This window comes from Salvelinus namaycush, chromosome 24 (genome assembly GCF_016432855.1).
Source record: "Salvelinus namaycush isolate Seneca chromosome 24, SaNama_1.0, whole genome shotgun sequence".
NCBI classification, from domain to species: domain Eukaryota; kingdom Metazoa; phylum Chordata; class Actinopteri; order Salmoniformes; family Salmonidae; genus Salvelinus; species Salvelinus namaycush.
Window position 1 is genome coordinate 2,817,211 of NC_052330.1, and position 27,455 is coordinate 2,844,665.

The 27,455-nt window shown below is 44.9% G+C and overlaps 1 protein-coding gene and 1 long non-coding RNA gene across 6 annotated transcripts in view; one reads left to right on the forward strand and one right to left on the reverse strand.

Moving 5' to 3' along the window:
- The window catches only part of LOC120019600 (protein eva-1 homolog A-like), a 71,446-nt gene that overhangs the window by 25,603 nt on the left and 18,388 nt on the right, over window positions 1-27,455 (reverse strand). For 4 of the 5 annotated variants that reach the window (XM_038962929.1, XM_038962928.1, XM_038962930.1 and 1 more), the window contains one exon: window positions 7,096-7,239. The gene's annotated coding sequence lies outside the window, so the exon portion shown is untranslated. Of the gene's footprint in view, window positions 1-7,095; window positions 7,240-7,442; window positions 7,491-27,455 lie in introns of those variants that run through there. The other variant, XM_038962931.1, reaches the window with a different exon arrangement.
- LOC120019601 lies at window positions 22,606-23,658 on the forward strand. Its single transcript, XR_005472346.1, has 3 exons — window positions 22,606-22,742; window positions 22,865-22,963; window positions 23,077-23,658. It is a non-coding gene; the product is annotated as an uncharacterized LOC120019601 (long non-coding RNA).

A 27,455-nucleotide genomic window follows, 5' to 3' on the forward strand; every position in this document is an offset into this window, starting at 1 on the left:
TGTAGGTGTCCTGGAGGGCACGAAGTTTGCCCCCGCTGATGCGTTGTGCAGACCGCACCACCCTCTGGAGAGCCTTGCGGTTGAGGGCAGTGCAGTTTCCGTACCAGGCGGTGATACAGCCCGACAGGATGCTCTTAATTGTGTATCTCTAAAAGCTTGTGAGCGCTGTTGCGCCTTTTTCACCTGTGTGGGTGGACTATTTCAGTTTGTCCATGATGTGTACGCCGAGGAACTTAAAACTTTCCACCTTCTCCACTACTGTCCCGTCGATGTGGATAGGGGGGTGCTTCCTCTGCTGTTTCCTGAAGTCCACGATCATCTCCATTGTTTTGTTGACGTTGCGTGAGAGGTTGTTTTCCTGACACCACACTCCGAGTGTCCTCACCTCCTCCCTGTAGGCTGTCTCGTCGTTGTTGGTAATCAAGCCCACTACTTTTGTGTCATCTGCAAACTTGATGATTGAGTTGGAGGCGTGCATGGCCACGCAGTCATGGGTGAACAGGGAGTACAGGAGGGGGCTGAGCACGCACCCTTGTGGGGCCCCAGTGTTGAGGATCAGCGAAGTGGAGATGTTGTTTCCTACCTTCACCACCTGGGGGCGGCCCGTTAGGAAGTCCAGGACAGGGCGGGGTTAAGACCCAGGGCCTCCAGCTTAATGATGAGCTTGGAGGGTACTATGGTGCAGAATGCTGAGCTATAGTCAATAAACAACATTCTTACATAGGTATTCCTCTTGTCCAGATGGGATCATTTGTTTATTAATAACCTTTCATGTTCAAAATTGTGCACTCTCCTCAAACAATAGCATGGTATTATTTCACTGTAATAGCTACTATAAATTGGACAGTGCAGTTAGATGAACAAGAATTTAAGCTTTCTGCCCATATCAGATATGTCTATGTCCTGGGAAATGTTCTTGTTACTTACAACCTCATGCTATTCGCATTAGCCTACGTTAGCGCAACCGTCCGGTGGAAGGGACACACCGATCCCGAAGAAGTTTACATGTCTTACTCACGTCGGCCACAGAGAAGGAGAGCGGGGGCCGCAGTCCTTGGTAGTGGGATGCGTCGGTGGCACTGTATTATCCTCAAAGTGGGCAAAGAAGGTGTTTAGTTTGTCTGGAAGCAAGACGTCGGTGTTTGTGACGTGGCTGGTTTTCTTTTTGTAGTCCGTAATTGCCTGTAGACCACCCCACATACGTCTCGTGTATGAGCCGTTGAATTGCGACTCCACTTTGTCCCTATACCGACATTTCACTTGCGGAGGGAATAACTACACTGTTTATATACGGCCATATTTCCAGACATCTTTCCATGGTTGAATGCAGTGGTTCGCGCTTTCAGTTTTGCGCGAATGCCGCCATCTATCCATGGTTTCTGGTTAGGGTAGGTTTTAATAGTCACAGTGAATACAACATCTCCAATGCACTTCCTTATAAACCTACTCACAGAGTCAGCGTATCAATCAATGTTATTCTCTGAGGCTTCCCGGGAACATTTCCCAGTCCGCGTGATCAATCTTGAAGCGTGGATTCCGATTGGTCAAATCAGCGTTGAATGGTTCTAGTCACTGGTACATCCTGTTTGAGTTTCTGCCTATAGGACGGTAGGAGCAAATGGAGTCGTGGTCGGATTTGCCGAAGGGAGGGCGGGGGAGGGCCTTGTATGCATCGCGGAAGTTAGAGTAGCAGTGGTCCAGTGTATTGCCCGCGTGAGTGCTACAGCCAATGTGCTGATAGAATTTAGGTAGCCTTGTTCTCAAATTAGCTTTGTTAAAACCCCCATCTATAATAAAAGCAGCCCAGGATGGGAGGGGGGGGGGGGGGGGGGGGGGGTTATGGCTGTGACTATAATCAAAGACAATTCTCTAGGGAGATAATGTGGTCGGCATTTGATTGTAAGGAATTTTAGGAGGTCAGGTGAACAGAAGGACTTGAGTTCATGTATGTTGTTATGATTACACCATGAGTCGTTAATCATGAAGCATACACCCCTGCCCTTCTTCTTACCAGAGAGATGTTTGTTTCTATCGGTCTGACACATGAAGAAACCCGGTGGTTGTACCGACTCTGACAACATAGCCATGTTTCTGTGAAACAGAGAATGTTACAATCTCTGATGTCTCTCTGGAAGGCAATCCTTGCCCTAATTTCATCCACCTTGTTGACTAGAGACTGGACATTGGCGAATAATATACTCGGAAGCGGTAGGTGGTGTGCAAGCCTTCGAAGTCTGACCAGGATGCCACTCTGTCTAACCTCTCCTGCGTCAACAGTAACAACAATAACCAAGAGTCAAAATAACCATACATTGAACAATAACAATAAGCATACAGTAGAGTACATGTGCAGGTTGATTGGTCTGTCAGACACTGTCCCTCAACTTATGGCAGGCAGCAATGTAGTGCGCTGCCAACCCACAGCTCTCTGCGTCCTCCCCCAACAGGACGGGTAGTGTCACGTTCCTGACCTGTTTTCTCTTGTTTTGTATGTGTTTATTGGTCAGGGCGTGAGCTGGGTGGGCATTTCTATGTGTTGTGTTTCTATGTTGGGTTAAAGGGTTAATTGACCTTGTATGGCTCTCAATCAGAGACAGGTGTTTTCGTTTTCCTCTGATTGAGAGACATACATAGGGAGGTTGTTTCTCACTGTTTGTTTGTGGGTGATTGTCGCTGTGTCTATGTCGATGTTCTATGTTGCATGTATGCACTAGTTCATTCGTAGCTTCACGTTCGTCAGTTTTGTTATTTTGTTAGTTTGTTAAAGTGGTTTCGTTTTGTGTTGGTTCTCTTCTAAATAAAAGAAGATGGCTTATTTTCCACATGCTGCGCCTTGGTCCTCACTCTCTCCTATAGACGATCGAGACAGAATCACCCACCACCCTAGGATCAAGCAGCAAGGAAAAGGGCAGCGACAGCAGTGGGAGAAAACCCAGGACTCCTGGACTTGGGAGGAGATCCTGGACGGTAAAGGACCCTGGGTTCAGCCAGGGGAATATCGCCGTCCCAAGGCGGAGTTGGAAGCAGCGAAGGCAGAGAGGCGCTGGTATGAGGAGGCAGCGCGGCGACGCGGTTGGGAGCCCGAGAGTCAGACCCAAAAATTTCTTGGGGGGGGGCACACGAGGAGTGTGGCAAAGCCGGGTAGGATACCTGAGCCAACTCCCCGTGCTTACCGTGGAGTGAGAGGGCGTCGTACTGGTCAGACACCGTGTTATGCGGTAAAGCGCACGGTGTCCCCAGTACGCGTGCTTAGCCCAGTGCGGGCTATTCCACCTTGCCGCACTGGGAGGGCTAGGTTGGGCATCGAGCCGGATGTCATGAAGCCGGCCCAACGCATCTGGCCACCAGTGCGTCTCCTCGGGCCGGCATACATGGCACCAGCCTTACAGATGGTGTCCCCGGTTCGCCAGCATAGCCCAGTGCGGGCTATTCCACCTCGCCGCACTGGCAGGGCTACGGGCACCATTCAACCTGGTAGGGTTGGGCAGGCTCGGTGCTCAAGAGCACGTGTCCTCCTTCACGGTCCGGTATACCCGGTGCCACCTCCATGTACCAGTCCTCCGGTGGCAGCCCCCCGTACCAGGCTGTCTCTCCGGGTTCTCTCTCCAGCTGCTCCCCCCTGTCCAGCGCTGTCAGAGCTTTCCTCCTCTCCAGCGCAGCCAGTGCCTATACCACGCACCAGGCTGTCTCTCCGTCTCCTCCCTACAGAGCTGCCCGTCTGTCCAGAGCCGTCCAGCCAGGACCAGCCAGAGCCGTCCAGCCATGACCAGCCAGAGCCGTCCAGCCAGGACCAGCCAGAGCCGTCCAGCCATGACCAGCCAGAGCCGTCCAGCCAGGACCAGCCAGAGCCGTCCTGCCATGACCAGCCAGAGCCGTCCAGCCAGGACCAGCCAGAGCCGTCCAGCCAGGACCAGCCAGAGCCGTCCAGCCAGGACCAGCCAGAGCCGTCCAGCCAGGACCAGCCAGAGCCGTCCAGCCAGGACCTGCCAGAGCCGTCCAGCCAGGACCTGCCAGAGCCGTCCAGCCAGGACCTGCCAGAGCCCCTCAGCCAGGACCTGCCAGAGTCCCTCAGCCAGGACCTGCCAGAGTCCCTCAGCCAGGACCTGCCAGAGTCCCTCAGCCAGGACCTGCCAGAGTCCCTCAGCCAGGACCTGCCAGAGTCCCTCAGCCAGGACCTGCCAGAGTCCCTCAGCCAGGACCTGCCAGAGTCCCTCAGCCCGGAGCTGCCGCCCCTTATCCCGGAGCTGCCCCTTATCCCGGTGCTGCCCCTTCATTTAGGTGGGTTTAGTTGGAGGGTGGTCATTGGGAGGGGGATACAGAAGCGGGGAGTGACTATGGTGGTGTGGAGACAGCGTCCGGAGCCTGAGCCACCACCGTGGTCAGATGCCCACCCAGACCCTCCCCTAGACTTTGTGCTGGTGCGCCCGGCGTTCGCACCTTAAGGGGGGGGTTATGTCACGTTCCTGACCTGTTTTCTCTTGTTTTGTATGTGTTTATTGGTCAGGGTGTGAGCTGGGTGGGCATTTCTATGTGTTGTGTTTCTATGTTGGGTTAAAGGGTTAATTGACCTTGTATGGCTCTCAATCAGAGACAGGTGTTTTCGTTTTCCTCTGATTGAGAGACATACATAGGGAGGTTGTTTCTCACTGTTTGTTTGTGGGTGATTGTCGCTGTGTCTATGTCGATGTTCTATGTTGCATGTATGCACTAGTTCATTCGTAGCTTCACGTTCGTCAGTTTTGTTATTTTGTTAGTTTGTTAAAGTGGTTTCGTTTTGTGTTGGTTCTCTTCTAAATAAAAGAAGATGGCTTATTTTCCACATGCTGCGCCTTGGTCCTCACTCTCTCCTATAGACGATCGTGACAGGTAGCCTATCCTCATCAGAGAGGTCTTTGAAACCTTGAATAAGGGTTTCAAATTTGGGGAAATGACACTCTCTAATTGTTTTATATTTTTTACATTTTGTCAGGAAATGCAGCTACGTCTCAGGTTCTGCTGTTGTGCAGTGGTTGCACAGCCTTTCCTCTACAGGGAGCCAGGTTTTCCTGTGTCTACCTTTCTCAATGGCAAGGCTGTGCTCACTGAGCCTGTAATTTGTCAAGGTTTTTCTATGGTTTTGATCAGTAACCATGGTCAAATATTTAGCCACGGTGTACTGTCGATTTAGGGCCAGATAGCACTGCATTTTGCTTTGTGTTTGTGCTTGTGTTTCCCAATAAGCAATGTAGTTTTGTTTTGACTGTGTTGTAATTTTGTTTATTCTGATTGATTGGATGTTCTGGTCCTGAGGCATCAGTGTGTTAATAGAACAGGTTTGTGAATTCAGCCCCAGCACCAGCTGGATGAGGGGACTCTTTTCTTTGCTCAGCTCTTGGCATTGCAGGGCTTGGTAATGATATGAGGGGGGGGGGCCAAAACTTAATTGCTCTTTGAGTTTTTATTATTAGTGGATATTGGCCTAATTCTGCCCTGCATGCATTGTTTGTAGTTTTCCTCTGGACATGCAGGAGAATCTTACAGAACTCTGCATGCAGGGTTTCAATGGGGTGTTTGTCCCATTTGATGAAATCTTGTTTTGCAAGTGGACCCCACACTTCGCTGCCATAAAGTGCAATTGGTTCAATGACATATTCAATTAGTTTTAGCCAAATTTTAATAGGTATTTCAATTTGAATTAGCTTTTTAATGACATAGAATGCCCTGCGGGCTTTCTCTCTCAGTTCATTCACTGCCTCATTAAGGTGTCCAGTTGAGCTTATTTATCTCTCTCTGTCTGTCTCAATTTCCCCCCTCTCTCTGTCTCTCTCTCTCAATCCCCCCCTCTCTCTCAAATAGCCCCCTCTCTCTCTCTCTCTCTCAATTCGCCCCCTCTCTCTCTCTCTCAATTCCCCCCATCTCTCAATAGCCCCCTCTCTCTCTCAATCCCCCCCCCAACCTCTCTCTCAATTTCTCCCTCTCTCTCTCTCTCCAAAATCAATTAAATTTGCTTTATTGGCATGACGTAACAATGTACATATTGCCAAAGCTTACTTTTGATATTTACAATATGAAAATAATAAGAATCAAAATTGTCAATGGGACAACAGTAACAACAATAACCGAGGGTCAAAATAACCATACATTGAACAATAGCAATAAGTATACAGTAGAGGACATGTGCAGGTTGGTATCTCTCTCTCTCAATTTCCTCTCTCTCTCTCAATCCCCCCCTCTCTCAATTTCCCCCCTTTCTCTATCAACCCCCCCCCTCTCTCTTTCAATTTCCCCCCCCTCTCACTCAATTTACCCTCTCTCTCTCTCAATTTTCCCCTCTCTCTCTCTCTCAATTTCCCCCTCTCTCTCACTCAATTTCCCCCTCTCTCTCACTCAATTTCCCCCTCTCTCTCTCTCTCTCTCTCTCTCTCTCTCTCTCTGAGTCCTGGGAACTTGGTGAAATGACATTAGTAATTGATGATAATACAAAAAAGGACAGGAGCCCAACATTCTGATGAACATACAACAACCCATTCATGCTGGTGAAAACAATGTTCTCTCTCTGACTTGCTAGACAAATGACAGAACAAACTAAGATTACTGCACATGCTGGGGGGCATATATTTGAACACTGACTTCAAATAGGAGTATATTTGAACCATTCTCTCTTTGCTCTTGTTGAGAATATATGTTTGGGGGTGCCGGAGTCTGGTTTAGTGTAATTGCTGCCGACTCCGGTCCACCCCCCCCCCCCCCCCACGAGCCCCATCCCGACTGCCCTGTCTAAGCCCTGCTAACATCTAGCTCCCTCTGTAATTTCCTTCTGTCCAATCAAAAAGTTAATGTCCAAATTATGAAATATGATTACCATTTTCTTTAAAGGGAAGAAACAAATGTGTATGGGGGTTGTTTAGTGTAAAGTTGTGTGTGTTTGCATATGCGTGAGTGTGCATGCATGCGTGCATGGCTGTGCACATGCAGTATGTGTGCGTGTGTATGCACATGCATTTGTGTATGTGTGACAGTGTCTCTGCATGCACATACCTGCATTTGTGTGTGTGGTCTCTCACCTATGTGTGTGTGTGTGTGTGTATGCCCGCATATGGGTATGTAGCAGCTCACCTGAGAGCAAAGAATCCAAAGTTATGACCGAGGTCCCATCAGGGAGGGCGCTGTCTCCAACCACGTTTGTGTCATGGGCACTGGGTGACGGGGGGTACACTGCCACTCTGGGGTTGGGCTCTTGCAGCAGCAACTTCTTTGGGACTGGAGAGAGGGAGGGAGGGATGGAGGGAAAGTTTGAATTTCAACCCAAATTGATTAGAAAAACACATGATTCTCTACTCCCTGACAGTGAGATGGATAGTGAGAGAGAGTGAAGTTGAAATCTCAAACCGAATACCTCAGCCCAACATACACTGAGTGTACAAAACATTAGGACCACCTTCCTAATATTTAGTTGCACCCACTTTTGCCGTCAGAACAGCCTCAATTCGTCAGGGTATGGACTCTACAAGGTGTTGAAAGCGTTCCACAGGGATGCTGACTAATGTTGACTCCAATGCTATCCACAGTTGTGTCAAGTTGGCTGGATGTTCTTTGGGTGGTGGACCATTCTTGAAACCCACAGGAAACTGTTGAGCATGAAAACCCCGCAGCGCTGCAGTTAACACACTCAAACTGGTGCGCCTGGTGTCTTGCCCATTCACCCTCTGAATGGCACACATACACAATCCATGTCTCAAGGCTTAAAAATCCTTCTTTAACCTGTCTCCTCCCCTTAATCTACACTGATTGAAGTTAATTTAACAAGTGACATCAATAAGGGATCATAGATTTCACCTGGATTCACCTGGTCAGTCTATGTCATGGAAAGAGCAGTACTTAATGTTTTGTACACTCAGTGAATGTCATGCTCTGCTCATGTACAGAGAAAGAGAAAGATAAGAGGGAGAGAGAGACACAGAGAGAGGGGGGGGGGGTGGAAGGACAAACAGAGTCACAACCAGTGACGCACTTCTTCTGGCTATTCCCGAAAGTTACGCTCCTCTCCCCTCTAGCCTCCCCCTCCATACTGCTTCACAACATCCCGTGAGTCAGGGGAAAACCGCACACTCGACCCAGACATACACACAGGACCCACAATGCAACGGGGTCATACATTCCTTCCCCTCACATGTGGTTTTACGAGTCCGACCTGACCGCAATCTCTGGTCACTGTGTCTGTCCCTATCAGATGATTTATTGCCTACAAAACCGTCCGCGTGTCTGTCTGTCTGCCCGCCCTCCAATTTCCACTGGCCCGCACAAAAACAACTAAACTCAGCAGTAGCACAGGCACTAATAATGAAAACTCATACAACAAGAGACAAATTCAAAATGTGATTCGGGGAGAAAAGGGGAATATTTGTTTGAAAGCCCTTGGTGTATAAACAAACTGACCACATTTCCTGAGACAGTATTGGGCTGCTCTCCAAGAAAGATACAATAAAAGACCCGACCCAGACCTCACATAGCCCATAGAGGCCTTACTTTCTCTGCAAATTAATTGAAAATAAAATACAGAAATATTATCTCATTTACATAAGTATTCACACCCCTGAGTCATGTTAGAATCACCTTTGGCAGCGATTACAGCTGTACGTCTTTCTGAGTAAATCTCTACGAGCTAGATTGTACAATATTTGCACATTATTCTTTTCAACATTTTTCAAGCTCTGGTTGTTGATCATTGCTAGACAGCCATTTTCAAGTCTTGCCATAGATTTTGAAGCCGATTTAAGTCCAAACTTTAACAAGGCAACTCAGGAACATTCAATGTCGTCTTGGTAAGCAACTCCACTGTAGATTTGGCCTTGTCTTTTAGGTTATTGTCTTTCTGAAAGGTGAATTCATCTCCCAGTGTCTGGTGGAAAGCAGACTGAACCAGGTTTTCCTCTAGGATTTTGTCTGTGCTTAGCTCCATTCCCTTTATTTTGTATAATAAAAATCTCCCCAGTCCTTAAAGCTACAATATGTAACTTTTTGTGCGACCGAGACAAAATTCACATAGAAATGTGAGATATATCTTTCCTTCTCATTGAAAGCAAGTCTAAGAAGAGGTAGATCTGTTCTTTTTGTGCTATTTCTATGCTTACTGTTCTTAAGTTTGAAATACAATACTTTTGGTTATGTAAAATATATTTCTCAACGGTTTAGATGGTACAATGAGTCTCTATACTAGACTTGCTTGTTATGTCACATAAATTTAAATTAAGTGAACTATTAGAATTTTAGCAACCAGGAAATGGAGGAGCGATTTCTGCCATGTGCACCTTTAACAATTATAAGCATACCCATAACATGATGCAGCCACTTGAAAATATAGAGAGTGTTATGCCTGGATCTTTGTAGTGACTGGGTATATTGATACACCATCCAAAGTGTAATTAATAACTTCACCATGATCAAAGGGATATTCAACTTCTGTTTTTTTTACCCATCTACCAATAGGTGCCCTTCTTTGCAAGGCACTGGAAAACCTCCCTGGTCTTTGTGGTTGAATCTGTGTTTGAAATTCCCTGCTCAACTGAGGGACCTTACATATTTTTGTATGTGTGGGGTATAGCGATGAAGTAGTCATTCCAACATCACGTTGAACACTATTATTGTCCATGAAACGTATTATGTGACTTGTTAAGCAAATGATTACTCCTGAACTTATTTAGGTTTGCCATAACAAAGGAGTTGAATACTTGTTGAATAAAGATTCAGCGTTTCATTTTTTTATTAATTTGTCAACATTTCTAAAAACACCAGTTCATTTTGACACTATGGGGTATTGTGTGTAGGCCAGTGACACAACATCTCAATTTAATCCATGTTAAATTCAGGATGTAACACAACAACATATGGGAAAAGTCAAGGGGTGTGAATACTTTCTGAAGGCACTGTATAACACAAAACAAATAAAATGTTATTTGTCACAAGCTTCGTAAACAACAGGTGTAGACTAACAGTGAAATGCTTACTTACGGGGCCTTCCCAACAATGCTGAGAGAAAAAGGAATAAATACAGAGGGGAATAAATACATACATACAGTACACGCTCATATACAGTGGGGCAAAAAAGTATTTAGTCAGCCACCAATTGTGCAAGTTCTCCCACTTAAAAAGATGAGAGAGGCCTGTAATTTTCATCATAGGTACACTTCAACTATGACAGACAAAATGAGAAAAAAAAATCCAGAAAATCACATTGTAGGACTTTTAATGAATTTATTTGCAAATTATGGTGGAAAATAAGTATTTGGTCACCTACAAACAAGCAAGATTTCTGGCTCTCACAGACCTGTAACTTCTTCTTTAAGAGGCTCCTCTGTCCTCCATTCGTTACCTGTATTAATGGCACCTGTTTGAACTTGTTATCAGTATAAAAGACACCTGTCCACAACCTCAAACAGTCACACTCCAAACTCCACTATGGCCAAGACCAAAGAGCTGTCAAAGGACACCAGAAACTAAATTGTAGACCTGCACCAGGAGCGCCAAGTCTAGGACCAAAAGGCTCCTTAACAGCTTCTACTCCCAAGCCATAAGACTGCTGAACAATTAATCAAATGGCCACCCAGCCTATTTACATTGACACCCCCCCCCTCCATTTGTTTTGTACACTGCTGCTACTTGCTGTTTATTATCTATGCATAGTCACTTCACCCCTACCTACATGTACAAATGACCTCTAACCTGTACCCCCGCACACTGACTCGGTACCGGTACCCCCTGTATATAGCCTCGTTATTGTTATGTTATTGTGTTACTTTTTATTATTTTTTACTTTAGTTTATTAGGTAAATATTTTCTCAACTCTTCTTGAACTGCATTGCTGGTTAAGGGCTTGTAAAGTAAGCATTTCACGGTAAGGCCTACACTTGTTGCATTCGGCGCATGTGACAAATAACGTTTGATTTGATTTGAGAGAGAGACAGAGAGAGAGAAAGGAAAATAGAGGGGGGGAGAGAGCGGGATCAGCATGGTTACTGGAGACGACCCTAGAGTGTACAACAATAGACTGTGTTGATACTGGCACAGCTATGGTTTGTTTTTACTGGACTCGGGAGTACAGCAGTGGGTGTGTGCAGAACGGGGGCATATGCTGACTGGTGCAGAACACAACAACACTATGACAAAGCTGTTCTCTGAGCCAGAGGAGTACTATGGTATAGTAACGCACTATGAATTAGTAACTTATCCATTTTTAGCAGACCCTTTTATCCAAAGCGACTTATAGGCATGCATACATTTGACTTAGAGCTGGTCCCGGGAATCAAACCCACTATCCTGGAGTTGCAAGCGCCATGCTCTACCAACTGAGCCACAAAGGGCCATAACTCCCTATGGTAACACCCTGACCAAGACCATGTCGTTCGAAAAGTTGCTTCTCCATCACCTTAAGCTCAATAGCACAAGATGACTTATTTGGGAGAAGCAAAAAAAACAGCGATATAGGATCTGCGTTGTTCATTGTGGTCTAAAAAGCTAAACTGATCCGATTACTCTCGATCACAGAGAACCATCTCTGAACAGCTGCAGTATGGAGAAGGACACTCATTCTACGAGAGAGAGAGAATGAGTAATAGAGGAGGAAGAGGAGAATGAAAGGAAGAGGGAGGGAGGGAGAGATTGGCAGCAGAGCATGGCGGACACAGAGACACACACACACACACAATAACTCACAGCTAATAGCATTCCAGAGGAAGGACATAGGTGAACAGGGCAGGAGCCTGAGGTGTTGAAATTGTATTCTTCTTTTCTCCTCTATTTTTTCTTGTCCCCCTCCCTTCTTCCTTCCTTCCATCTCTCCCCCTCCCCCACTCATCATAGCAATTCTTATGTTTTCAGATTGTCAGAAAGTCTCACCAGGGGGATTTATTTAAAGCACATTTTAACAGTATACAGCTGACAGGAGTTGATTGGGGCAGCGCGTGTGTGTGTTTGGGGTGGATGGGCAGAGCATAGGTGGTATGAAAGACGGAGAAACAAGATGGAGAGAGGAGCCTTACGTTTAGAGGTGGGGGTAGTTATGAATAAGGATTGGGGGATTGAGCGCTGAGTCAATCGGGGTAGTGTGTGTAATTTGAGTGTATATGTGTGTGTCTGTGCGTATATGTGTGTGTGTGGTTTCGGGGATATACGGACCTATATGACCCGAGCCAAGCTTTGGCATGAACCTCATGTTTGTTCTCCCCTCAGCTGAGTACTCCCCTCCATCTATCACAGCACTCGCACTGTGAGAATGTGTGTGTCTCTGTGTATGTCTGCATCCGTATGTGTGAGTGTGTGTGAACGTGTGCGTGTGTTCATGTCTGCATTAGTATGTGTGTGTGTGTGTGTGAGTGTGTGTGTGTGTGTGTGTGTGTGTGTGAACGTCTGCATTAGTATGTGTGTGAGGGCATGACACACTTCTTACACACTCCTTCTCGTTGGGTGTGTATACATACATCAGCACCTTCACAGGTTTCTGGACTGGGTCATTTGAGCAGTACCGGGGTCCAACGATGAATTCCACTACTGGGCTGTCCTGACCCTTTTCGGTGATGGAATGTGTTTTGGCTGTGATCAAAAGGCGAAACATGGAGACTGGTGAAAGCACTCGACTTTTAGGGGCCTTAAATCCCCTACCATATTGTCAAGGAAGGCCCCTCGCATAAAACGTGTTCAAAAGGCTATAATTTTGTTGCCTGGGTGGTGCTTTGTAAGGCCTTTGAGCCCCACCTGGAAATCAACTGAGGTGAAAGACTGGCCTATTGTACTATGGTCTGACCTTGGACTCATAACCGGCGGTAGAAGTAGGGTGCATTCCTGGATGGAGCAAGAGGAGAGCTTACCCTACCTCCAATATACACACACAGCTGTGCCCCCTACCCTGGATTAAATTGCATAGTATTTTTCTCTCTCCAAATGCTATATTGCATACCACACATCCCTCTGGCTGTGAGCACAAGAAAACACACACATAAGCACAAACACATGAACACACGCACACGCGCACACGCACACAGTTCCACATGTGCACACAGACGCACACAGCATAGACCATAGCTACTCCCCCCTCCACGACAATCATGTCTCCCGCTCCATGATCCTAGCTGTTTTAGTCATTGAACCTTTATTTAACTAGGCAGGTCAAGAACAGATTCTTATTTACAATGACGGCGTTCACTACACTACACTTCTGAAACACAGTTGCTGCCATTAAAGGGACACTTTGGGTTTTGGGTAATGAGGCCTTTTATCTACTTCCCCAGAGTCAGATGGACTCGAGGATACCATTTTTTATTTCTCCTTGTCCAGTATGAATGAAGTTACAGGTAGTTTTGCGAACCAATGCTATTTAGCGTTAGCGCAATAGTACAAACATCTCACACACACACACACACAAATTCCATATATTATAGTGGACTACTTATAGGGATTAGGGTGCCATTTCAGACACAACCAGTGTCTCAGTGTCCTCACTCCCCATGAACTTTGACCCTCTCCAAACCAAACGACCTATCCAAACAGTGGCTTGGCGGGGTTAACTGTTTGTGTTTCATTCAATTTAGTGGACTCGTGTGGGAGACAGAGAGGAAGGAGGCTACTGTAACTGAGTCAGCACTCTCATGATCTGGCGTGTCCGCTTGCTCGGTGGGTCAACAAGGATGTGCCTAAAAGGCCATGACATCAAAGTGTGCCTCGCCCTGAACTCACTCTCTCCCTCGTATCAGTCTTATATATGAGCTCATCACACACAAGCCCAATTGAGCCATTCTGTAAGTCACTTCGTATCAAACGTTACTGATTGAGTGAGAGCTCCTGATGGTGGCAAAACAAGGCTTTCATTAGCTGACATAAATGTGAAGGAAATTAAGGCAAAGACAATGTGAGGCTTGTTCAGTCTGATGTTGGTGGCTTCTTCTAACACAAACAAGTCATTATCTTTAGAGCGAGCCCACAGCTGAGACATGAATGAGACGAGAATAAAGCTTGCTACAAAGTTCACAGCCTCTGAGCAGTGATATTCTGCGTTCCATTGTGACATACAGTACTCAATATCAGCCAATCAAATGAGGTTAATAAATATGTAATAATGGGCCTGTCGGCCAACAGGATTTATGCGCTTATATTATTATTATTTATTTATTTAACCTTTATTTAACTAGGCAAGTCAGCCGTGTTCTAGAATATTGGACCGTTGGTTTTCCCAGAACGCTATTTCAAGCAATTTCTTCAACTGTCACCTCAAAAATTTGCACCGGAGAAACTATACGCGCCTGAGAAAAAATGTGTACTGACTACCCACACATTCAACCCTTACAAACAAACACCCATACACATACACACACACACACACACACACACACACACACACACACACACACACACACACACACACACACACACACACACACACACACACACACACACACACACACACACACACACACACAGTCAACACTGCTGTTCTATTATATAATATTGATTCCACTACCCACTCTATAAATACAGTCCATTATTACTATGGATACTACCTCTTCTATTTCTTGATATTTTTGACTTAACTCTTTTCATGTTTATCATGGATTCATGTACTGCATTGTGGAGGGAGCACATCAGCATTTCGCTGCACCTTTCATACGTGCTGTAAAGTGTCTACGTGACGAAGACATTTGATTCGATTTTTGAAGAAGGCACAACAACGCCTCTTTAACCTCTGGAGGCTGAAGAAATTAGACATAATTCTGCCAAACTTCTAAAGATGGGCATTCTGTAGGGCCGGTTCGCCACATGGTTCTTCAGAGTGTGGTGCGGTCAGCCCAACACATCACCGGGGGCACACTGCCTGCCCTCCAGGACATTCACACGACTCGGTGTTAAAGGACCTTCCCAGTACTCAGGCATGCACCTTGAGACTAATTCCCCGTGTATGAAGAGTAACTCAACGCTGGTCACCTCATATTCTACATTTAGATTTTTTTGTCATTTAGCAGGTGCGACGTAAGTACATTTCCCCTCGTCAAATTAGCTATCAGCAAAGTAAGGGGGAACAAAACGTAAAGTGCAGGGGCTAAAACCGGGAGGACTAGAAAAAGGAGAATAGCGCAAAAGCTTTTATTTTTTATTTAATTTAGATTTTTACGGGGGCCGAGTGGGAGGAGGGGGGGAGGGGGTCTGGGTTGCTGTAGGTTTATTTAAGATACTCTTTGAATAGGTAGGGTTTCCAGATGGTTTCGGGAAGATGGGCAGGGACAAAGAAGAGCTTTGACTGGGCTGACTGGGAACTGCTCTCCCGTAAGGGCCAAGAGACGAGAGGTGGCAGAACGGAGTACTCTGGTTGGGGTGTAGAGTTTGCACATAGCCTGAAGGCAGGGAGGGTCAGTGCCTCTTGCTGCTCTGTAGGCAAGCACCATTGTCTTTACCCTGGTCTTGTCAAGAATCCTGTTTATATACTGTTTTTACTCACTGTGTATGTATATCCTGTATTTGTCACACCGTGATCTGTTTCACCTCTTCCTGTGATTGTCTCCACCCCCTCCACGTGTCTCTTATTTTCCCTGGTGTATTTATCCCTGTGTTTCCTGTCTCTCTGTGCCAGTTCATCTTGTATGTTTAGTCAAGTCAACCAGTGTTTTTTCCCGTTGTCACGTTCCTGACCTTGTTTTCCTTTTGTATAGTTGTGTTTAGTGGGTCAGGACGTGAGCTGGGTGGGCAGTCTGTGTTGTTTGTTCTATGTTAAGTGTCAGTGTTAATTGACCTTGTATGGCTCTCAATCAGAGGCAGGTGGTTGACGTTTTCCTCTGATTGAGAACCATATGTAGGTAGGTTGTTTCACATTGTTTGTTGTGGGTGGTTGTCTTCCGTGTCTGTGTATGTCGCACCACACGGGACTGTTTCGTTTTCGTTCGTGTATGTAGTCTGTTCCTGTTCGTGCGTTCTTCGTAGTTTGTAAGTTCTCAAGTCAGGTCTGTCTACATCGTTTATTTGTTTTGTAGTCTGTTATAGTGTTTTCGTGTTTCGTCTTACTTTAATAAACTTCATTATGTCATATAACAACGCTGCGCTTTGGTCCAATCCCTACTCCTCCTCTTCGGACGAAGAGGAGGAGAACGACCGTTACACCCGTACTCCTTTTTGCTATTCTCCTTTTTCTAGTCCTCCCGGTTTTGACCCTTGCCTGTTTCTGGACTCTGTACCCACCTGCCTGACCATTCTGCCTGCCTTGACCACGAGCCTGTCTGCCACGATCCACTCAGAAAGGTAACGTTCTCCTGGCATCCGCCAAACCCAGATTCGTCTGTCGTACTGCCAGATGGTGAAGAGTGATTTGTCACTCCAGAGAACGCGTTTTCACTCCTCCAAAGTCCAATGGCGGCGAGCTTTACACCACTCCAGCCGGCGCTTGGCATTGCACATTGTGATCTTAGGATCTTAGTCTTGTGTGTGGCTGCTCGAGGTTGGAAACCCATTTCATGAAGCTCCCGATGAACAGTTCTTTGACTAATTGACTTGATGGAAAGGTGGCATCCTATGACTGTTCCACGTTGAAAGTCACTGAGCTCCTCAGTAAGAACATTCTACTGCCAATGTTTGTCTAAAGAGATTGCATGGCGGTGTGCTTCATTTTATACACCTGTCAGCCCGTATCAAGTAATTTGAAGGGGTGCCCACATACTTTTGTATATATAAACTCAGCAAAAAAAGAAACGGCCCTTTGTCAGGACCCTGTCTTTTAAAGATAATTTGTAAAAATCGAAATAACTTCACAGATCTTCATTGTAAAGGGTTTAAACACTGGTTCCCATGCTTGTTCAATGAACAATAAACAATTAATGAGCATGCACCTGTGGAACGGTCGTTAAGACACTAACAGCTTACAGACGGTAGGCAATTAAGGTCACAGTTATGAAAGCTTAGGACACTAAAGAGGCCTTTCTACTGACTCTGAAAAACACCAAAAGAAAGATGCCCAGGGTCCCTGCTCATCTGTGTGAACGTGCCGTAGGCATGCTGCAAGGAGGCATGAGGACTGCAGATGTGGCTAGGGCAATAAATTGCAATATCCGTACTATAAGACACCTAAGACAGCGCTACAGGGAGACAGGACGGACAGCTGATCATCCTCGCAGTGGCAGACCACGTGTAACAACAAATGCACAGGATCGGTACATCTGAACATCACACTTGCGGGACAGGTACAGGATGGCAACAACAACTGCCCGAGTTACACCAGGAATGCACAATACCTCCATCAGTGCCCAGACTGTCCGCAATAGGCTGAGAGAGGCTAGACTGAGGGTTTGTAGGCCTTTTGTAAGGCAGGTCCTCACCAGACATCACCGGCAACAACGTCGCCTATGGGCACAAATCCACCCTCGCTGGACCAGACAGGACTGGCAAAAAGTGCTCTTCACTGACGAGTCGCGGTTTTGTCTCACCAGGGGTAATGTTCGGATACGCGTTTATCGTCGAAGGAATGAGCGTTACACCGAGGCCTGTACTCTGGAGCGGGATCAATTTGGAGGTGGAGGGTCCATCATGGTCTGGGGCGGTGTGTCACAGCATCACCGGACTGAGCTTGTTGTCATTGCAGGCAATCTCAATGCTGTGCGTTAAAGGGAAGACATCCTCCTCCTCATGTGGTACCCTTCCTGCAGGCTCATCCTGACATGACCCTCCAGCATGACAATGCCACCAGCCATACTGCTCGTTCTGTGTGTGATTTCCTGCAAGACAGGAATGTCAGTGTTCTGCCATGGCCAGCAAAGAGCCCAGATCTCAATCCCATTGAGCACGTCTGGGACCTGTTGGATCGGAGCGTGAGGGCTAGGGCCATTCCCCCCAGTGGGGTAACATCTCACAGCAAGAACTGGCAAATCTGGTGCAGTCCATGAGGATGAGATGCACTGCAGTACTTAATGCAGCTGGTGGACACACCAGATACTGCCTGTTACTTTTGATTTTGATCCCCTCCCCCCTTTGTTCAGGGATACATTATGACATTTATGTTAGTCACATGTCTGTGGAACTCGTTCAGTTTATGTCTTAGTTGTTGAGTCTTGTTATGTTCATACAAATATTTACACATGTTAAGTTTGCTGGTAAATAAAAGCAGTTGACAGTGAGAGGACGTTTCTTTTTTTGCTGAAGTTTAGTATACCTACTACTGTACATACCATTTTCTGTCTCCAAATACTGTCTATACACACCACATATGTATATTATGGATTCTCACACATGCTCACTCTAATATATCTACTTTTGGAATGTTATTTCTTGATTTCTTGTTTTGATTGCTTCAATTAATTGTGTGTTTTGTATTGCATTTGCGAGACATTCTACTGCACTGTTGGAGCTAGTTAAATATAGGCATTTCACTGAACCTGCATATCTGTGTACGCAACAAATAAACATAGATTTGATCCATGTACATGAAGCCGTGTGGGTTGGGAATTTTGGGGAGGTGCACGGCAGCCTGTGGCAGCCTGTGCGTCCCCCGCAAACGGTGGTTTCAGATACAGGGTATTTATGTCACAATGGGCCGCCAGTCCCTTTGGACTCCGAAAAAGCCTTTACACAGCTGTGGACTCTCTACTGAGCTAAAATGAGAGCCAGCTGAGACATGAATGAACTCAACAGAGATGCTAGTTCTAGGTCCCAAGAAACAAAGAGATCTGAGGTCGGATCTGACAATGAATCTCTGGTTGTACATTAGTCTCAAATAAAACCGTGAAAGACCTCGGCTTTACTCTGGACCCTGATCTCTCTTTTGACAAGCATATCAAATTCAAGAGTAGCCTTTTTCCATCTTCGCAACATTTTAAAAATGGTGTCCTTTGTGATCTCTAAGTCTCCTATCTCTCTCTCTTTCACCTCCCGGAGGACCTGAGCCCCAGGACCATGCCTCAGGACTACCTGGCCTGACGACTCCTGGCTGTCCCCGTAACCAGTCCACCTGATCGTGCTGCTGATCCAGTTGCTGCTGATCCAGTTTCTGCTGGTCTATGTTCTGCCTCCCCTCACTCGGCTATGAAAAGTCAACTTACATTTACTCCTGAGGTGCTGACCTGTTGCACCCTCTATGACCACTGTGATTATTATTTGACCCTGCTGGTCATATATGAACGTTTGAACATCTTAACAAACAATCTGGCCTTAATGAACATGTACTCTTATAATCTCCCCCCGTCACAGCCAGAAGAGGACTGGTCACCCCTCAGAGCCTGGTTCCTCTCTAGGTTTCTTCCTAGGTTCCTGTCTTTCTAGGGAGTTTTTCCTAGCCACCATGCTTCTACATCTGAATTGCTTGCCTTTTGGGGGTTTTAGGCTTGGTTTCTGTATAAGCATTTTGTGACAACTGCTGATGTAAAAAGGGCCTTATGAATCAATTTGATTGATTTAACTCTACTCAACTCTATTGGCCTAGTCGGACCGAGGTAGTTATCTTTAGCAAGAGCAGCTGTGCCATGAGAAAACTGTACATGGGACTTGAGTAAGTGGGAGCTAACAGCTGACACATGAACGAGCCATGAATAAGTTCAACTCAACTCTACAGGCTTGTTGGGACCTAGGGATTAACAGAGCTAGTCAGACAAAACAGCAAGTCCAGCTAATATTAGCAAATTGTTCTCTGTAGTCTGTTCTTTGTTTCACTACTCTAAGGTTCTTCCAATACTCTGTTTTGGTCTATTAAGCAAAAGTAAGAAAGAATGTCACTGTTAGTCCACATCTGTTGTTTACGAGGCATGTGACAAATGAAATGAAATTACCGGCAGAAGTCAACTGTATCTGCACTGTCATCTTTTTCCGTTTGCGACGTTACCACAGGCAGTTAGTCATAGAATGCTGGCTGTACACATTCTCTCTCTGTCACTCTCTTTCTCTCTGCCTCTCTCTCACATCTGTCTATCACCTGGGTGGCATCTGATGCATCCGAACAAAACAAGAAAAAAAAAAAAAATTCAAAAAGAACTTTGTGTCAATCAGTTGTGACGTTTCGAATCCCGTTTCGGATCCCGTTACGAATCCGGCAGCCAGAACCCAGGCAAATCCCGCAGCCAGAACCCAGGCTCTTCTGATCAAATCACTCAGGTTTCCTGGATACTGTAGTTGCAGATAGGGCCACGCTTGATAAAGCATGTCTATGTAAGCATGGTTTCAGTCAAGTTTGGCTCATCCATTATTTCCTGGTTTTCTGAGGAAAAAAAACGTTGAGGCATGACAAGGTGAAAAGTGCATCGTTTCTAGGCCTCGCTACACTGCAATAGCAGGTTACCACAATGGTTGATGAATGACAAATCATGTCTGTGACTTCATGGGGATCATTGCATCCAGCTCATTTGTGTCTTTCTTGCTGGTAGTACAGGTATCCAGTATATGTACAGACCAAATAATAAAATAAAACAACTTACTCTTGAACATCCTGCTTTTACCTTTGGGAACAGGCATACTCAATATGGCGGCCGGTCCACCCATCACGGAACGTACAGTCTATTCTAGTCTTTCTATTTCTATGAGTTTAGACATGGTGTAAAGTATGCCTATAGAGAATAAGCCTAGCCTAGACCTAGCAACAGTGTGATCACAGTCACATTCAGAGCAGCACACACATACAGACCACATCCCCATAAAATTGCCATTCAGTCCAACAGGAGAAATGGACTAACTAGATACGATTAGAGATGCCACCGTTCTCATGTCTTAAGTCTTTAATGACACGGCTCCAATTCTATCTATACTTTTCTTATTTTAGGATGTGTGAATTGTTTATCAAGTGCTGTAAGTCAGCCTTTTATCTTTGAACCCCTGGTAGGAACTCCAGGGGTTTATTCATTAGTTCACACCGTAGGGAAACGTTTTGCGACGGAAAACATTTTGCACAGAAAATGTGAGTTTCGTATTGGACGAGATCAGCCTACTCGCTTCCGTTTTGGTTCTTAGTGAATCCACCCCAGATGTATGTCTGAGGTTTATACCCCAGGTATACTTTAGAATAATACTAAGTACTGTAACAGCTGTCTCCTATCTCTCTCATCCACCTCTGGTTTATGTCTGAGGTTTATACCCCAGGTATACTTTAGAATACTACTAAGTGCTGTAACAGCTGTCTCCTATCTCTCTCATCCACCTCTGGCTCTGTACCCTGTCGTCAGATGAGGTAGGTAGGTAGATAAACATTATCCGAAGTGATGTGGGTTCCCCCCTAAATCAAACTCCTACAGACAGACATGGTCGTACCCATAAAATGTACTAAATGAGCCATGTTTAATGAAAGTAGGTAACAGCAGGGTCAGTGTGTGTGTGAACGGTACACAACAGTAAAAATGTAACATTTACCGACAATGTGTGTGTGAGTGTGTGTGTGCTCATTTCTTAAAATATGTGTGTTTGTGTGTGACTGTGAGCTCACCGCTTGAAAGAACATATGTGTGTGTGCTCAATGCTTGAACATGTGTGTGTGTGTGTTCTCTGCTCGCTTACGTATGTGTGTTATACTCCACTAAGGCCATGCCACACTCCACTCCACAGTGTGTTGACGTTATGACTGGGTAAGCTTTTCCAGGTATAATTACAGAGCCCAAAATCTGTCCTCACCTCTAACTAATGACAACGGGGAGGTTTTTGTTTGGTCCTTTACTCCACTGTCCTCCCTGGCACTGTCCTGTATACCCTGTCACTATACTGTCTCCCATGTGACCGTCCTATAACAGAGCTACGCTAATACTCCTTCACTGCCTTTATTAGAGCCAACTCCTAAAATGGATGTTTGCGAGCGGAGCTCTGCGCTAACACAAGCTATGCTAGCATCTGGTTTTGATCAAGGAGTGGGGGAGAAGCCAGGAGATAGGATCGGCCTACGTGTGTATACCTTATGTTTATTTATTTTATTTAACCTTTAATGAACTAGAACAAATTCTTATTTACAATGACGGCCTACCAAAAGGCAAAAGACCTCCTACGGGGACGGGGGCTGGGATTAAAAATAAAAAATATTACAAAATAAATCGCATAAATATAGGACAAAACACACATCACGACAAGAGAGACAACACAACGCTACATAAAGGGAGACCTTAGAAAACAACATAGCAAGGCAGCAACACATGACAACACAGCATGGTAGCAACACAACATGACAACAACATGGTAGAAAAATAACATGGTAGCAGCACAAAACATGGTACAAACATTATTGGACATTATAACAGCACAAAGGGCAAGAAGGTAGAGACAACGATACATCACGCGAAGCAGCCACAGCTGTCAGTAAGAGTGTCCATGATTGAGTCATTGAATGAAGAGATGGAGATAAAACTGTCCAGTTTGAGTGTTTGTTGCAGCTCGTTCCAGTCGCTAGCTGCAGCGAACTGAAAAGACAAGCGACCCAGGGATGTGTGTGCTTTGGGGACCTTTAACAAAATGTGACTGGCAGAACGAGAGACTGGGACTCGCCCGCCTGACCACTCTGCCTGCCCCTGCCCCTGCCTGCAATCCTGTACCTTTGCTCTACCTCTGGACTACTGAACTCTGTCTGCCCCTGCCTGCCTTCCTGTACCTTTGCTCCTACTCTGGATTATCGACCCCTGCCTGCCTTGACCTGTCGTTTGCCTGCCCCTGTGGTTACAATAAACATTATTACTCCACACAGTCTGCACTTGGGTCTTACCTTGATTCCTGATACTGGCTTGTTGAAAACGATGTCTATTTTGTCTGTTCTCTTTTTTTCAGATAAACAGCTCGAAAATGAACATGTACAGTAGGCTACAATACTGTAAAGTAGGCCTAATACTGCTAAGGTACATAAAATATTGTAGCCTACACCTCACGGACTGCTATGTGTTCCACAATAATTCACTGTCGTCTCCTTTTTCAGGTATCATGGCTCGAGATTCCATTGAGGAAGAAATCATCAGGAGATATGCTGGACCCTATGTCAGAGAGGTGTTTCTGGGAACTCATCGTTTCTTTCAAGGTAGGATTATAGCAATATTTTGTTATGTTTAGGCCTATTGACATGTATATTTCTAGTATTGTACCTAATGTTGGCTGTTAGGCTAAATGTCTGTTTTTCTTCTCCAAATGCAGACAATGACCCAAAACACACTGCCTCCTGGGTTTGCATTGCAAATGAGGGCATAAACTGGGTCAAGACGCCAGCAAAGTAAGAAGACATTTATGTAGTGAAATAAATATAAATACATAAATAAATAAATAATAGACCTACAACACCTTCGGTAGACCTACAGTACACTAGTGAAAAACAAGTCTTCAAAATGCCTCCAGCTGTCCATCACTACTGTAAATAAAAACACAGCATCTTGTTTACATTCTTTATTGTAACCACAATGTCACAAATCATTTGTATCTACCTTTCCAATTACTTTTAGAGTTTGGGATTTACAAATGTGCACTTTATGTCATTTTTAGTAAGTAATATGCTTACAGTCCAGTTACAGCTTGTTCTGATCAAGTAGAAACAAAAAAAGAAGTGTTTTTTTTGGGGTGTGCGTGCAGGACAGAGGAATAGCAATTCTTACACTATTGTTCAGGAGGAACGGAAAATTGTATGTCAATTCATAAACCATGTGCCATCAAAAATCTCTTCCCCACTATTTTGCAATCTATATGGCTCTCCTCCAATAATTACATTTAGAGGATTGGAGGATTCTAAATTAATATCTAAGGGTCTGTAACGGCAGTCTATTTCGTCCTCCTCATCGGACGAGGAGAGGCGAGAAGGATCGGAGGACCAATGTACAGCGTGGTAAGTTTCCATGATTTAATAACATGAAAACAATATACAATTACAAAATAACAAAACAAACTAACCGTCACAGTCCCGTGTGGCACAAACACTGACACAGAAAACAACCACCCACAAAATCCCAACACAAAACAAGCCACCTATATATGATTCTCAATCAGGGACAATGATTGACAGCTGCCTCTGATTGAGAACCATATTAGGCTGAACACAGAAACAGAAAACTATACACACAACATAGAATGCCCACCCAGCTCACGTCCTGACCAACACTAAAACAAGCAAAAACACATAAGCACTATGGTCAGGACGTGACAGGGTCATTTTTCGTTAGGGCAAATCTGATCTATGAGAATATCTAAGTGGCTTTTATATAATTCTAAATGAATTCATAATAATAATAATCGCTTTGTTTAAAAAGTAACGACATTTTGGAGATTATTTCGTTTTCAAATAACCGAAAGTGAGCGATTGCAATCTGAATAAAGGGAAAAAGGCCATTCTTGAACATGAGGTGAGACATTCTTACTAATTTGTAAATAAAGCCAGTTTGTTATTTACAATGATTTATTTCTGTTTTTAGAGGGAGAGAAACCAAAAGCCCACCGTGCCAATTTTTTGGACAAGGACATCCCGGCCGGCCAAACCCTCCCCTAACCCGAACGACGCTGGGCCAATTGTGAGTCGCCTCATGGGTCTCCCGGTCGGATTTACTGCATCACTCGGGAGGCCCCATCCACTAAGTTTTTAATGCTGATCAATTGCCTTGCACAAAGTATCAAAATACAAAGACGTGTTGGCAAGAGTCTATTGTCCTGCTAATAGCCCATAATCGCACTGTACAACATGACAAGTCACCCTAATTGGAGTCTAACCAATACACAAACAGAGAATCAGTGAAAATAGCAATGGCAGCTTTATCTTGACCTCTGAATGCTGTCTTTTCCCTCTTCCATTTGCCTCTTCCATTAATTTTGAAAGAGTATTTTCCAGTAAGCAACAATGTTTACATTCATTAGCCTACTTTGTTCCAATATTTCTGTCATTCAGTGATATTTATTCCCATAGTAATTTGTTATGGATCCATATGGAAGATGACATGTGCAAGAGACGGTGGTAATATTTTTCCTTTTAGAGACTATAATACATGGTGTCCAGGTCAGGATAACCAAAATGTTTCTTTATTAAAAGACTATCAGAAAGAATGTTGGTACTTATTTATTTTGATCCAAAGCTATGAATGAGTGAGTCACTCGGTTTATGTAGGTGCCGAGGCTATATGACTGCGCCATCAACTTGATTACTTAGCAGACATCACTCGCTTATATTCAGTCAACACATATATCATGGAATATAATCCAACATTTTCGTTTCTCTTAGAACAAAAACCTTTGTGTAACAACAGTTTTAGTAAGTAATACTGACGAGTAGAAACAAACAGGGTGTGCGTGCAGGACAGAGGAATAGCAACTCTTACACTATTGTTCTAAATTCAATCACCTTCTTCATCCTTATCATTCAGTTCAATGAAATTCAATTTTGAAGTCGTGCACAATTATCAGTTTCCAAGATTTCAATGTTCCATTCACTGTCAGTTAGAGACACATTAGCGTCTTGGGACCCAAAAGCGAATCAGTGCTCTAACGCCCCCTTGTGGTGGTCTGGAGCAATGAAGCAGTGACGCAAGGCTTAGTTCAACTGTCACACACCATGAGAACCCAAAATATCAGCTTGTTTTTCTCCAATTTCTCCAGGGTACTGACACAGAACCCCTCCACTGGTTTCTTGGGCTCAGTGCTAGTGAATGACGCTCAACCTGTCTTCATCATAAGGGAGGTTTCTGAGTCAAAGGTGAACAAGGTGATTAGCTCACTAAAGAACTCTAAAGCCAAAGATGTGTTTGGGCTGGACTCTACCTTTCTTAAAAACTACAAAGAGTCACTCATTGGCCCCGTTACTAAGGTCACCAACACATCTATTGGTCTCGGGGTGTTTCCAAGGGTATGGAAGTCGGCCATAATAACGGCCATCTTTAAATCGGGCGACCCTGCTGACGTGAGTAACTACAGGCCCATTAGTATACTACCTGTGGTGTCAAAGGTTTTCTGAAAAGTGTGTAGCAGAACAACTAATTGCCCACCTCAACAACAGCCCCTTCACATTACACTCCATGCAGTTTGGCTTCAGAGTGAAACACTCCACAGAAACGGCCAACTGCTTTCTTCTGGAAAATGTGAAGTACAAGATGGACAAAGGGGGCGTTGTTGGGGCTGTGTTTCTGGACCTAAGGAAGGCTTTTGATACTGTTAACCATGAGATTCTCATCACAAAATTGTCCAAGTTCAACTTTTCCCCCGATGCCTTGAGATGCATGAAATCATACCTTGAAGGCAGAACTCAGTGTGTCAGAGTGAGCAATGAGCTGTCGCCCACTCTTAGCTATGATGTGGGCGTGCCCCAAGGGTCAATACTGGGGCCCCTCCTTTTCAGCCTGTACATTAATGATCTGACTTCTGTCTGTACTGGGTCTGAAGTTCAAATGTATGCAGATGATACAAAGTGGCTCAGTGACTCGTGTTTGCATCTCAATGTGAAAAAAACTGTTTGCATGTTCTTCACAAAGAGGGCAACATATGCTACTGAGCCAGACGTCTATGTGTCAGGGGAGAAGCTCCAGGTGGTATCTGATTTGAAGTACCTTGGCATCATACTTGATTCCAACCTCTCTTTTAAAAAGCATGTGAAAAAGGTAATTCAGATAACCAAATTCAACCTAGCTAATTTCCGATTTATACGAAATTTTTGACTACAGAGGTAGCAAAACTGTACTTCAAATCTATGATACTCACCCACTTAACATACTGCTTGACTAGTTGGGCCCAAGCTTGCTGTACAACATTAAAACCTATTCAGTCTGTCTACAAACAGGCTCTCAAAGTGCTTTATAGGAAGCCCAATAGCCAACAGAACTGTTACATCCTCAGAAAGCATGAGCTCCTGAGTTGGGAAAATCTTGTGCAATACACCGACGCATGTCTTGTATTCAAGATCCTAAATGGCCTGGCTCCCCCTCCACTCAGTATTTTTGTTAAACAGAGAACCCAAACATATGGCAGCAGATCCACAAGGTCTGCCATGAGAGGTGACTGTATAGTTCCCTTAAGGAAAAGCACCTTTAGTAAATCCGCTTTCTCTGTGAGAGCTTCCCATTTCTGGAATACACTGCCATCAGACACACATACTGCACCACATATCACACTTTCACAAAATGCATGAAGACATGGCTAAAGGTCAATCAGATTTGTGATCATAATCCCTAGCTGTGTATTGCCGCTTTCCATGTTGTCTGTTGTCTGTAGCTTGTGAGGTGTGGAAACACTTTGTTGCTTTTATGAATTTTGTCTTGCTGCCTTTTGTTCTATGTTGCTCTGTCTGTATGCTACGTCTTGCTTGTCCTATGTTGCTCTGTCTGTATGCTATGTCTTGCTTGTCCTATGTTGCTCTGCGTGTGCTCACTGCTCAATGATTGTCTATATTGTAATTGTTTTTAATAACCTGCCCAGGGACTGCGGTTGTAAATTAGCCGGCTGACTAAAACCGGCATTTTTACTGAAACGTTGATTAATGTGCACTGTCCCCATAGCCTCATAAAATGATTAAAATAATAATGTTACATATCATGGATGGTTAGTCCTTGCAT